Raw genomic sequence first — 13,742 nt, 5'->3', positions numbered from 1 at the left:
AGCCGCAGAGCGACCGCTCCAGTCTGACTCCGCCCACTGAGCGCAGACAGCAAGCTGTCACGGTGTTATGGTTCTGAGGGTGACGCTGCCAGATGTACGATAATTACCGTTTCACCGTCTCACAGAAATAATGCAGAAATGACCTTCATTTCCAAACTGCTGCTTCAGGATCAGTTTTTCTTTTGCAGCAGTCACAGTGTTGGAGAGTCTAATCCCAGCCTTGCTGTTGCATGATGGGTAAACGTCCACAAGACTGAGAGATGTCGGTCTCCTGCAGCCACGGCTCCGAGCAAATTACATGTTTTCTGCTGCCTGTTGGCTGATGATAGAACTGGCCAGAGTGTGTGAGTCAAACTGATGTATCTCAAGTTTTTTCTTGTGAAATTACACATCACAGCTATAGGTTCTCTTTGTTTTGTCTTGTACGATAATTTTCTTCAAAATCCAGTGACTTTAAGCCTCCAGCATGACAGATTCATGATTCCTGTCTGATGGGTGACGCCGTGCACATGGCAAGGAGCGGTCTCCTCATCACATGAATCCTGATCTGAGCATTCTCACAGCGGCGCATCAGATACGAACCTGATTTAGCAGCACAAACGAAAGGCCTTGTTCACACTGCCAGGCCAAATCCATTTTCTGTCATATGCAGATTGTCTTGATTTTAGAAAATCTGGACAGCAAAAAAAACCACACTGAATATGATTTCTGATCCAAACCACATCTGAGAAAATCAGATCTGGGCTGGTCACTTCCTGCTGGCTGTCTGAACGCAGCCAGAAGTTGCTCTGGTGAGGCTGAGCAGATAAAAAACAGCATTGTGTATTAAACCTGCAGAGTTGTGGGCCTGCAGGTTCGGGGTTCGGCTGACGCTGCAAACAGACGAGCAGACATGTGGACTGAGGTGAGGCTAGTGTGCAGCAGGCCACTCACTCCCACAGCAGCTGATGGACTTGAAGCTCGGCGGCGCTCGGTCAGCACCCGGGCGGTAAAGGTTACGCCGGTATTAAAATTCCTCCAGCCTGCAGCAGAACCCCCCCGTGTCCCTCTGCAGCGATGCAGCAGGTTAACCAACAGTGCTGTTTCCTCTGGGAGCTGTGACGGGTCAACAGAGAAGCTCAGGCCGGTTCAGACAAATGACAAGAACACAAGAGAACAGCAGCAGGAAGGACAATGTGCATTTAAACAGGAACAGCTTCCTCTGTCACTGTGCTGACTAAACATCCATCACTGTCAGCTCTCATTGTGGTATTTGGACACTTGATTCTAACACCGACACACACTGACAATATGAAGGAACAAAAGAAACAGAATCAAATTTTCCATGGTTTTCTCCCATTGCCCCTCTGTCCACCAAGAAAGCAGAGTAAAAACAAAACACCAGTTAGAGAAAAGTCAGAAAAGCGCCTGCTCACCTTCCTGCAGGTGGATTCTCCTGCATCATTGCTGATCAGCATTTTCCACAATCCTGGATTCTGATTGGCTGATCTGAGCAGCTCATCTAATTCAAATGAGGTCGACCTGCTGCAAAAAGTGGCCTGATTGGACAGATGTTTTTTTTTTTTTTCAATAAATTTTTAGCTGGGGATCCAATCAGGATGAAGTTCAGTTGTGATGCATTTCCTGGAACCTGCCTGGCAAAATGCAAATAATGTTTAAATTTAACTGATCAAATAAAATAAAAATTTAATGTTCTCATGAAATCTTTGATCATCTTTGATCACTCATGTATATAAACAGAGAAAATCTGAATTCCTTTAACCAAACTGAGTACAAAACACTTGAGAGGGAAATGAATATTGATCAGTGGGATCTCTTAAATATTTGACAGAAGATTAGGAGACATGTAGGCATACCAAACAAAGACATGGGCTCCATCCACAGCTACAGAGATAATGTACATGGTGGAGGTGGCTGTACTCTCCTGTATAGTTCAGTGGCTATTATGCTGATATTCTAATTTTCCAGAAAAAGTGGAAGGTACACTCTGTGCACCCTCCACCACGCTCCATTCTCCAATACAAATGAGCAATCATTAAAAATAAATAGAGATGTGCGGTGTGACCCCGTCTCAGTCACGCTGTCTGTGTGTTCAGGGCTGCAGCTAATTAACTCCAACACTGATGAGGCTCTGAGCTGTGACCCCATTACTGAAGCCACGGTGGAGCTTTTAACTCCTGTTCTCCTCTGCAGCCGGAGCCACCAGACCAACGCCGAGGCCCCGACCAGGCTGACGCTGTACCTGCCAGGCCGCTCATGAGGCTGGGATATTTATTTAGAGCATGGAGGAATTAGGTCAGCCAAAAAAAGGGGGGATAAAATAGATTTCCTATCCACTCTGCCATGGAAATTTGCCCTGTAGATTCTTACTGATGAGATCAATGGAGAACAAGCTCTTTAGATGTCAAGTGTTGATGTCATAAAACTGTAAGTGTCTTTCTGAAGCAGCTGGCCTTGTTCTTCTAACATTTCTATAATCTCTGTTACTGATCATTTTTGGTGATTAATTTCTTCCATAATCACATTTAATACAGAAGTCAAGTGATTGGCTGTTTTCAAAGTCCTGGCTCCATCCAGTGCCACCACAAACAGGTATTTTATTGTTTGATATATTTCAGTTAAATTTCTATATTATGCGTTTATTGAGTCTCGTTCAACTAAAACAAAAAGTGAAAAAGGTGAAGGCATTGTTTGTATAGCACATTTCATACACAACGGCAACTCAACGTGCTTCACATGAGGCATGAAAGGTCATTTAAACGCATAGAGAGAAAGAAAAAGAAAGAAAGGAAGGAAAAAAGAAATCAAAGGGAAAAATAAGAAAGTAAAAAGTGCACAGGAAATATAAAGTCAAAATGCAAACAAAACCTCTGTCTAATTAAACATATTAAATAACCCACAGCTTAAAGTGATCAGTGATCAACAATTTACATCAATTTAAGAGAAAACAGTAGAGAATATCAATCAATCAATCCATCAATCAGACTTTATTTATATTGCACCTTTCATGCAAACAGATGAAACACAAAGTCCTTCACAGAGCACAACAATAAAAACAAATAAACAACACACTATTGAAAATGTATGCCATGCCTCCTGACGACGTTCCCAAGCATGTAAAGATTAAAAAGTGTGGGACCTAAAATCGAACCCTGAGGAACACCACAACTCAACATAAAGGTTTTAGGCCTGGATTTAAAAGTAGCAAAGGTAATAATAATAACTAATTCTGAATCATCATGTTCTGTTTGGTTGTAGATGAGCTGAAGCTGTCTGAGTTGATTTTTTTTTTTTGGCTCGACCTGTAAAAACACAATTAGAGCGGTCTCACCTGTTGAAGATAAAAACATGGCTGAGTGTTTCTTGGACATGAACAAGACAACAAAATCTACATGCCGGCCACATGATGTCTGTCCTGTTGTCTGACTCAGCTGGAAGAACATTTATATGATGTTGATATTCATGAAAAATTACTGTGAAGGCAGGCCAGGGGTTGAGAAATTTTGTTTAAAAAGTCATATTTTGACATTTAATTTTCAGCCCGAGCAGGTCTCATTCAAGCTGAACCTGCCGTCGTCCTGCTTTAACCTTTGAGACTGTGAATGTAAAGTGAAGGCCTCTAACTTTTGATGTGATGACACAGAGACTCAGAGGCTTCTTCCTAAAAAATATTGTCTTCTAACAGTGAATATAACATAACAACAAAACGAGGTGTTTACAGGTGTGATGAGTACAGTCATCACAGTTTCCATGTTTTCAGCATTTTTACAAAAAGGTGAATCATATTACAAAACCCTCAACATTAATACATACAACATAATGCCATAGGTTTTGTAATATGATTCACCTTTATTTTTCACGGTGCATTTTTGTTAAAGGAAGAGTTTAGACTCTAAACTCTTCCTTTAACAAAAGGAAGAGTTTAGAGAAATGATTCCTCTAAACTTTAGAGGAATCATTTCATGCTCTCCCAGATGAAGAAAACCAAATGTGGCCCTGGAGTTTTCTGAATTTCAAGCTGCAAACTTTGTCTCGCTGTGAGGAGAAACCTGTCCATGCTGCCCTCAGCTTATATTCTCAGTTTTCCAGCTGAACTCTCATGAAGTGGATGAAGCTGCCCTCTTCAAATTCAGCATTTGGTTACCACTCTTCAGCTTTGCTACAGTGATTTAATAGCCTTATAGCCTCATCATCTCCATAATTCATCAAGTCGGTCATTTACATAATAATTCATAACTGCTGCACTCGAGCTGACAGCGCTTAAAGGTGCAGTGCAGTGAGAAATGTATTTATTTATTTAACGGTATAATTTAACAAGGTAGCTGCTGATGTAAAATTAATCAAATCATTATGACCGTCAGCACCGGGGAACTTTTAAAAACTCTGCTCTGGTTGTCAGCAGGACTTCCTAAAAACTCGGGGTGTCATGCTTGTTCTCGTCGGCTTGCGTCGGAGCTTTGGATGAGCTAGCAAAACCACAAGCTAAAAAGTTGTTTATTAACCTAATGTTTACCCTAACCGCAAGATTAAACCTTCAGGAGACCTCACGTCTAACTCTGACTTCAAACTGAGATAATGTTGGATTTTTTTTATCGACTTACAAAGATACACTTAGATTTTTGCTCCATTTTTGCTGTCATGACATTATATTGGAAAATACGCACAACTAAATAATACTAAAATATAGTGACATTTAGATAAGACAATCTCTTTATTGTCCAGAGAGATGTGCAAATTCGCCTTCAGCTTCACAAGTTGGTTAAAAACACATCACAGTAAATCACAAAAATGTATAAATGATAAAAACACTCAACATACAGAGCACAGACAACAGTAACAGACCTGGTTAACATGTGAACGGTGTTGATGAGTTTAGTTATTGAGTTATTGTTATATTGAGTTATTGCATTTGGTATGAAAGATGAAAGACTTTTGTAAAAAAAATTAGCAAATGTTGTTGGTTGCTGGCTCTATAGCGCCCTCCTGAGGGTCACGTTCATGGATTCTTTAAAGAGGGGATGAATGGGATCAGACACAGACAGCTTTTTGTTTGACCTGTATTTTATATGCACAACCCATCTGTCTGATGGACTATATTATGTTTGACATCAGTGTATCATGTACAGATTCATGCCTTCATGCTTGACATGCATCACATAAACTGAGTTCATACTGTATGTGTGTTTTACTCAGCGCTAGTTTGCCTAACTTTCCAAGCTCTAGAATTAAAACCAGCCAAGACTTTGCCACACAGTCCAACTTCTCCTTTTCATCAAACCATAATTCTAGATTTTTTTATTTTATTTTTTTTGGATACATGCAGGTTATCTTTAAATAAAGTCGAGCACGGGCTGAGACAAAGCGTGCACTGCTGCTACGTCCTGCAAAAACACGCCCATCCGGGTGAAATACCACGTTTGTGATGTCACATACAACCAGATTTTTAACGGACACTCTGATTGGTTGTCAGTGTGCATACAGCAGCCAAACCAGCCACAACCACCAAGCCTCTGTAGCTCTGACTCTGAATTCTAATTTCAACCATGAAAAACTGAAAAAAAGTATTGATATATCTTTTGCTACCTAGAGAACAAAGTCAAATATTTTCTGTGTGAGTGGAAACCACCGCACTGGATCTTAAACAGAAATGAAACCCACAAGTCTTATTGTAATAACAAAACAGTCACATAACAGTAGTAATAGTAGTTTTTTAGTGTAAAGCCAGGCAGTCATTTTGCCACTTTCACTGTGAAAACCTTCCATTCACTATCATAAAGTTGTTCACGCAGCGTTCAGCCAGCAGGGGGCAGTCACACGACACTGTTACTCAGCTTTAATTTTTCAGTTCTCACTTCCTGTTGGAGGAGCAGAGCCATACGGTAGCTGCATGTACACAGGACTGATTTCTTTCTTTTTTTTTTTTTTTTTCCCCTCTCAGCTCCAGTGTCTGTCAGACACGCCGGCACCCAGCGGCCTTCCCCAGATTACAATCACAACAAGCAATTTGCTGTTATAGTTTATAATTACAATTATTTCCTATAGACGCCTCGGGGCAAAAATCTTTATCTTGTTGGAGTGTGGCTGTCACAGTCAGGAATCACAGAGAAAATCAGCTTTTCTCCCTGTTAACAGCTTAATTAAGAAAACAGCCAATGAAGCCGCGAGACGCTCCATTACAGATAAAACTCAGCGCAGTGTGTCCCGCCGCACTCTCACATTTTACTACACAGTCAGCACAACACAACAGGTGTAATATCATAAAGGAAAACTAACCCAGAGATACAGTAGTGGATTAAAAAATGTATAAAACATGATAAAGTTTCTGCAAACTCACTAAACTCTCACGCCATAATTTTAGTGGAATCTGACAGTGATTTATTTATTTTTTTGTCCTTTTGTTGGGTGCTGATGTGCACTTCACTCTCTAAAACATATTTCTTATTTTATGGCTGTATATATCTCCATTTATTTATTTACTTATTTTGTTCTTATTTTATTATTATTACATGTGTACATATGTATATACATGTTTATGTATGAGTTTTATTCATATATCTATATTTTTTCTTGTCTTCTTGTTTCTCTTCTCTTTTTCTTTTCTTCATTTTTGTTTTATTATTCATTTGTTAATTTTTTGCAGTTGTTGTACTGACTAAATTAATACTAAATTTCACTGTGCTTCCACTTTGATCATCAGTCAACCTGTCAAAGGTTTGGGGAGGAAAAAAAAGACTGTGTCCTCAAAAGTTAACTTAATTTTAAAAGCAGAATTTGACTGATAATTTACTCACCCATAATGAGCTTCACTTTCAAGCCAGCAGCCAGTTATGGCAGAGTGGGTGTCATGAAAAAAAAAAAAAAAAAAAAAAAAAAAGCAAATATATCAAATTTTGGAACGAAACTCGTCAATTTCAGATCTTATGCCAAGCACATTTCGTCTGGTCTTCAAACCAAAGAGTTCACAATCTAACAGCGGCTCAGAGAAGTTAGGATCTGCTGGATATGAAGATTATATTTACATATTTATATTTTTACTTTCTTGGTTTCAGTCTGAGATGGAAGCCGAGGCACTTTGGATGAAGACGTTTTCCAAGAGATCAAAAGGAGCTGGAAGTCCTGGGCGTCAACTCGCTGAACATGAAAGTTACGGCAAAGTTCCCGCATCCAACATCCGGTAATAACTTGTGACTGATGACTGACACAAAATAATCTGGTCAATCTGCTGAATTATTCAGAGGCGGGTGGTCAGGACGATCAGCTGAGATGGAACTGAAATGCTCCCTGACGTGGAAACAGAAAGAGGTTTCAGCTCATTTCTGCTTCATTTTCCATAATAATGAGGAGGAACTAACCGAGGCCAAAGCCATTACAGTCAACTAAAACTAAACTAAAGGCTAAAACCAGGTGAGAAAAATATCCTGAGAAAAAATAGGCCCCTGGACAGCAACGTCTCTTCAGAGTCCAGATGCTGAGGAGATGATTGTGATTCTGAACTCAAACCAGTAGGATTTCCTTCTGACTGAATCCCACAGGAGGAGAACAACTAGTTTACTTAGAGTTTTTTTTGTTTGTTTGTTTGTTTTTTTAATTTCTGATAATCTCTGAATTTTTGATTTTTTATGCATAAAATTTGTGAGTTTTTTTCTCACATAAATTTACCACTTTAATCTTAGAGAATATTCAAGGTTTTTACAACTTTGATTTGGGAAATTCTGACCCCCAACCCCCAATAATCATTGACTTTAGGTGTTTCATTCAGTCTGTATAACCTCCAGCAGCAGCCATGCAGTCTGCCTTTACAGACATCAGTGAAAGAACGTCTGGTTCTAAAGAGCTCACAGAGTTCCAGGTGCTGCTGGAATAGTGATGGAACAGGAAGCCACCTCTGCAACAAGTCAGCTGCTGGAGCTTTTTCCCTCCTGGATATTCCATCATCAGCTGGAAGTGGGAAGTGGAAACGTGTTCTGTGGAGCGACCAATCAGGCTTCTCCATGTGGCGGTCTGATGGACGAGTCTGGGTTTGGGGAACGCCAGGAGAACGTTCCCTGCCTCCAGGAGAACGTTCCCTGCCTGAGCGCATTGTGCCGACTGTGCAGTTTGCTGGAGGAGGGGTCACGCTGTGGGCTGGTGTTTCTGGGCTCGGCCTCGGCCCCTCAGCTCCACTGAAGGGAAATCTGAACGCTTCAGCTCACCGACACATTTTGGACGATTCTCTGCTTCCAGCTCTGTGGGACCAGTTTGGGGAAGGAAGGCCCTTTCCTGTCCCAGCATGACTGAGCCCCAGTGCACAGAGCAGCTCCATAAAGGCGTGGCCGGCTGAGTTTGGGGTGGAAGAAGTTGAGCGGCCCGCACAGAGCCCCGACCTCAACCCCATCCAACACCTTTGGGATCAGCTAGAACGGAGACTGTGAGCCGAGCCCTCTGGTCCAACATCAGAGTCTGAGCTCACAAAGGCTCAAAACTCCCACAGACACTCCAACATCTGGCAGAAGAGTGGAAGCTGTTCTTCTGCAAAGGACCAACTCCATATTAAAGCCTCTGGGTTCAGGATGGAGCTCAGAGAAGCTCCTGCAGGTGTGTCCAATACGTTTGTCCATATAATGCATATTAGGGTTAGGTTAGGGTTATGTTAAGTCTGTCTGAGGCTCGAGTTCGGAGAGCAGCAGTGGCAGAAGTCTGGGAATACCAAGAGTCTGAACTTTCCCATTCGACGCTGCTCATCCTGCTCAGAGGGAATTGATTTCCCAGCGAATCCTGATCTCCGCAGGGTTTTATCAGACTCCAGGTATTGAACTTCAGAGGTGAGAAAGGCCCGGTGAAGATGGACAACATGGCCTGTGTTACTGTGAGAGATTAGAGGAGGCGCAGAAACACCAGGCAGGCCGTCTTTCCGCTGAGCTTTCAGATAAACGTACGGGGAGCGAAGACGTGAGCAGAGGCTCAGGAAACGCAGTTTGCTCCGCCTCTGCTGAATCCGGGATTTCTAAAGTCTCAATCGAGGTGTTTTATGTTCTTTCTTTTCTTTTTCTTTTTCTTTTTTTTTTTTTTATCATGCAGCAGTGAATCACAATCCCGGCAACAGCGGGCAGCAGTGCAGCTTCACAGTAAAGGCCTCACAGTGTTGGAATTGAAAATATAAATAAAATAAACCAGAATGTTTTGATGGAAACAGGTTCACATTCCTTTCTTAAACCATATAGATTTTGGATAGATTCACCCCAGACGCTTTGGAAAAAAAGAATTTGCAGCTCAACAACAACAATAACAATACACACACACACAAAAAAGTGCACCTTCCTTGCCTGGTTGTAGATATTCTTGCTTTTTTTTTTTTTTTTTTTTTTTTTTTTTTTAAACCCTCATGTCTCAAAAAGTGATAATCCGCCTGTAGCTTAAGGGCTCCAACGTGTCACAAAACCTTAAAACTTCACATTAATCTCATTTTGTCATTTTGTGGACGACTTAGAAAACAAAAAAGGGTTTAATTTTTATATTTCAGTGTTTAGGGCCACTGCTGCGGGGAAAACTTTATAATTTATTAGTGTACAAGCATTAGCAGAAGTTAGCAGGATAACAACTGAAGGGTTGTATCGATCCTGTGAACGTGGCTGAGCACAGGCTGCTTTTTACATTCACGGATGTCGACTGCAACATCCAATTTAAGAATTTATCCTCAACACAACGCAGAGCGACGATAAACAAACACGCCCACGCTGCCAGTCACCGACACGACCCTGACACACCTGAGCACAAATCAACAACAACAACAACAACAACAACCAAAAGTTTAGGGGTTGAGCTAACCTGTGAAGGGCAGGACGAAGATCTTTCACCTCACTGGAAGATTTTCTGATGAAACCATCGTTCATCCCATCTGAGAGCCGGATCAAACCGGCGAGATCAAGGCCTGCTGGATGTTTGAAGGAGAGGAAGCTGGAGGGAGAGGAGCTGCGAGACGAGACGAGCTCCAGAACACAAAGACAGGCACAGGAGGAAGAGAGGGAAAAAAAAAAATAATCATGATAATAATAAAGAGTGGCTGGTGTTCAGGTGGTGGAATCTGCAGGTAATGACTGTTCATCATGGCATCATTAAATGTTCGTATAAACTAGAAAAACACAGCGGAGAAGTGAGCAGACCCGCCTTCACAAAGCACAAACAACACCACCGGCAGTTTGCCTTGGATTTAATCATTTTTGTTATTTCAGCTGCTTAACTGTCCATATTGTATTTTTATAGTTTGTATGAATATATTCCTAACTGCACTTCTGCACACGGAGCCACTGCAATTCCCAAATCGCTGCTAATAACTTGTACTATTTTTTATTACATTGTTTATCTTGTTTTAACAGGTTACAGAAAACATATTTTTACATATTTTTTATATTTACTAATACATTTGGCACCTTAAGTAGCTCTTTAGGTTAGTTTTTATTATTATTATTATTATTATTATTTACTATTTTCTGTTGTAGTAGGTTTGAGCTCTTTAGTTCTGTGTGAATGCAACGGCAGGACGACTGCATCTCAGATTCGTCCTGCCTTCTACAATGAAATTAACGAATCTTGATTGTTGAATCTTAAATAAATAAAATCCCCTGGCACTCGCACTCCTGGTGAAGCTCCTGTTCTCCAGCTGGATACTGGAGACCTGGATCACACAGCAGGAGCTTTTTAAAAAACTTTTCTCTCTCTTTGATGGTGCAGAGAGACACAGGAGAGGCACAGGTGACATTGAGCAAACGGCTTGGGCTGGAATCGAACCCGCTGCAGTGAGGACTTCACGTGTGGAATGCGCTCTACCAGGCGAGCAGCCAAGACACCACTGAGTGTGAGCTAACTTATGATCGTGTTTTCCTAAATAAAATCATACTTTTTTTGGTTGGATTAGATTGTGTCTGGTGTTTTTGGAATACCAGTTTACCATGAATCAGAATCAGAATCAGAAATACTTTTGTTACGTCCCTGGCCTAGGGAAACCTGGACCCATAACATGAAGAGCCCCCACTCTTCTCATCCCCAAGAAAGTAGGAATACCAGGGTGAAGTTTACAGAGCAGCTTATTTATTATAACTCGGACAGGAGACAAATGCCCAAAACAACAAACAAAACAACTAAATGAGCCCTGCCCTTACCTAACCGAAAACAATGAAACAAAAGACATCATATTACCTTCCTCCTAAATTCAAAAACATGAGGAAAAGGTTACAAAATAAAAAGGCTTCTCCTTCCTGCAAGGCTGCTCTGGGTTTTTCTTTTTACAATAGATTATTTACAATTTACAACACAAAATAACCTAGTTCACTAGGTTTTCACAAAGCTAACAAAGGGTCTCTCTAAGTGACTGTCAAAGACAGACAAATCACATCTCAAACAAATCACTGCATGGCCTCCATTATTGGGGATGGTAAGAGGAAGACCAACACCAGCAGGAAGATATAGTCGGGCCCATCCAATCAGCTACCAGCCTTCAGCCAGCTGACCAGTCACCCCACACACCTGCAACTGAACACACTGATTTGCAGGTAGTGAGGGAGAAGAGGAGGAGGGAGGGAGAGAGAGCAGTCACATCCAGCACAACACAAAACACAATTCATAACACTTTACTGATCCCCGAGGGGAAACTGGGTCGGTCACAGCTGCTCAACCGCTCCAGAGAAAAATAAATATACGTTTAAGTGAAATTATAAGAAATAGAAAGGAAATAAGAAAAATAAAATATGTGCATGAGAAATTAAAAAAGTAAACCTTTATCTCAAAGTATACCTGTACTATTGAATTTGCAAATGTAAATGAAGGCTCGCAAGTGAAAGTTTCTTTGTCGGAGGCTGAATGATGCATTATGGGTGCAGCTGCTTGAACATGGTAAGAATCTAAATTTTGTTGTCAAAGCAGTCGTTCCCTATGGAGGGAGCACTGGCAGCCAAAACAGCATCAACAGTAGGGGAGAGTGGGGTAAGTAGTGCCAATTTTTACTTAAAGTGCCTTTAAAGCGAGGGGATTACAGTAATGCCTCCAACTAAAATATGCACATATAGTTTAGGATGTTGTGCATCCCTGGGAACAATCACTCTGGATCTTATATAAACTGTTTGAGAAATATAGCTTTTGAAAAAAAAGCGGTTTTGTGGCACAACTTGCCCCCGGTGCAGGGTAAATTGTGCCATTAGAGAGAATACACTGGGGTAAATTGTGCCATTGATAATTGAAGTAAAACAGATCATTTTAATCTCACAAATGATAATGCTATATAAAAGCAAAACAAATTCAATACAAAATTATTTATTTAACATTTATTTATTATTTTAACAAGATCGCAGGCCACTTTTCTATAACAAGGCCTGGCGCCACATGAACACATACCCAGAACAAAATAAAACTTCCAAAATGAGCATCTGCAAATCATCTTCATCTGAATCTGAATAGTTTTAGTGATCAAAGGTAAGAAGACAATGTACAATAACAATAAAAGCCCACCATTTTGAAAAAAATGCATCCCCCAGCTGTTTTGAGCTAACATCATGCTAACTGTATAGACTCATGGTGTAGCTTACTAAAGTACTAAAACCTGTGTGAACTGTTTTCAAAGTTTTCTATAATTGTTCAAACACAGCAATCAAAAAACCTTGATCATAGAAATTTTACTTTGGAGGGCAAAAAAATGTTTTTTGAACTGAAATGTGCTTTCCTCTCAAGCCATGTGTCTCCCTTCTTTGCAGGATGAGTGAAATGGATGCCTCTTCAAAAATATGTGGTCACATGACCAACTTCTTCTATGGTTTTCTAGATAACAGGGGTGGCACTACTTGCCCCTTGGCACAAATTACCCCACTCTCCCCTATTTGTAGTATAATGGAGCTCTTTAAATTTCTGCTTAGTGGCGACGCTCAGAGCTCAAAAGGTTTGAACTCTGACCTCGCCTGACGCCGGCGCTGTTTTACGCGGCGCTCTGCGTTTGGTTTGTCACGTGAAGGAGCCTCCAGCGGCGCGTTGAGCTGCAGGAGCTCGTCCATCACAGCGGCTTAAATCTGTCTTCATCAGAGTCCAGTCCGCTGAGTCTACTGAGGCGACTTCTGCTTAAAAGAGAAATACTTCCCACAAGTCCTCCCTCTCTGCTCGCTCTAATTAGCTCCTGTCTGGAGTTTTAAAAAATCCTCTCTACTCCTTTCTGAGCTCTTAAAGGAAGAACCTCTCGCTCCTCAAATCCTTTAATTCTTTTAAAAGCAGCTCTTGGTGATGTACTTTGCATTTCTGTCTCCGTGCAGCAGCTCAGAGTCTGTTTCCTCTGGCCGATCGCAGACGAGCTGACGTCACGTCCGGATGTTTCTGCGGCTCCGGGGGAGTTTGACCTCAGAAAAACGTTTCAGGGTCTAAAACATCGACGTCACCTTTTGGTGTCCGTCACAGAGCGAGGCCTTCTGTCTTTGCACCCACATTCAGAAAGCACACCTGGAGAAATGCATCGTAGAGGAGGACAAGGAGGAGCAGCACATAGACCAGAATGCAACGCTGCAGCCTCAACAGACCAGAATGCAACGCTGCAGCCTCAACAGACCAGCATGCAGTGCAGCAGCTTGCGTGGGTGGGTTACTTTCACTTTTCCTAAACTGGAAAAACTCTTGCCTTCTTGCTCTTTTCATCTCTGCACCTACACTTGTACCACACAGGCGAGTGCAATTAACATCTAAATGTGCTCTGTTGGTTGCTGAACGGCATTCTGGGAAATGTAGGAAACCACGAAC

The sequence above is a fragment of the Myripristis murdjan genome, chromosome 6 (assembly GCF_902150065.1).
Source record: "Myripristis murdjan chromosome 6, fMyrMur1.1, whole genome shotgun sequence".
NCBI classification, from domain to species: Eukaryota; Metazoa; Chordata; class Actinopteri; order Holocentriformes; family Holocentridae; genus Myripristis; species Myripristis murdjan.
This window is presented reverse-complemented; position numbering follows the sequence as displayed.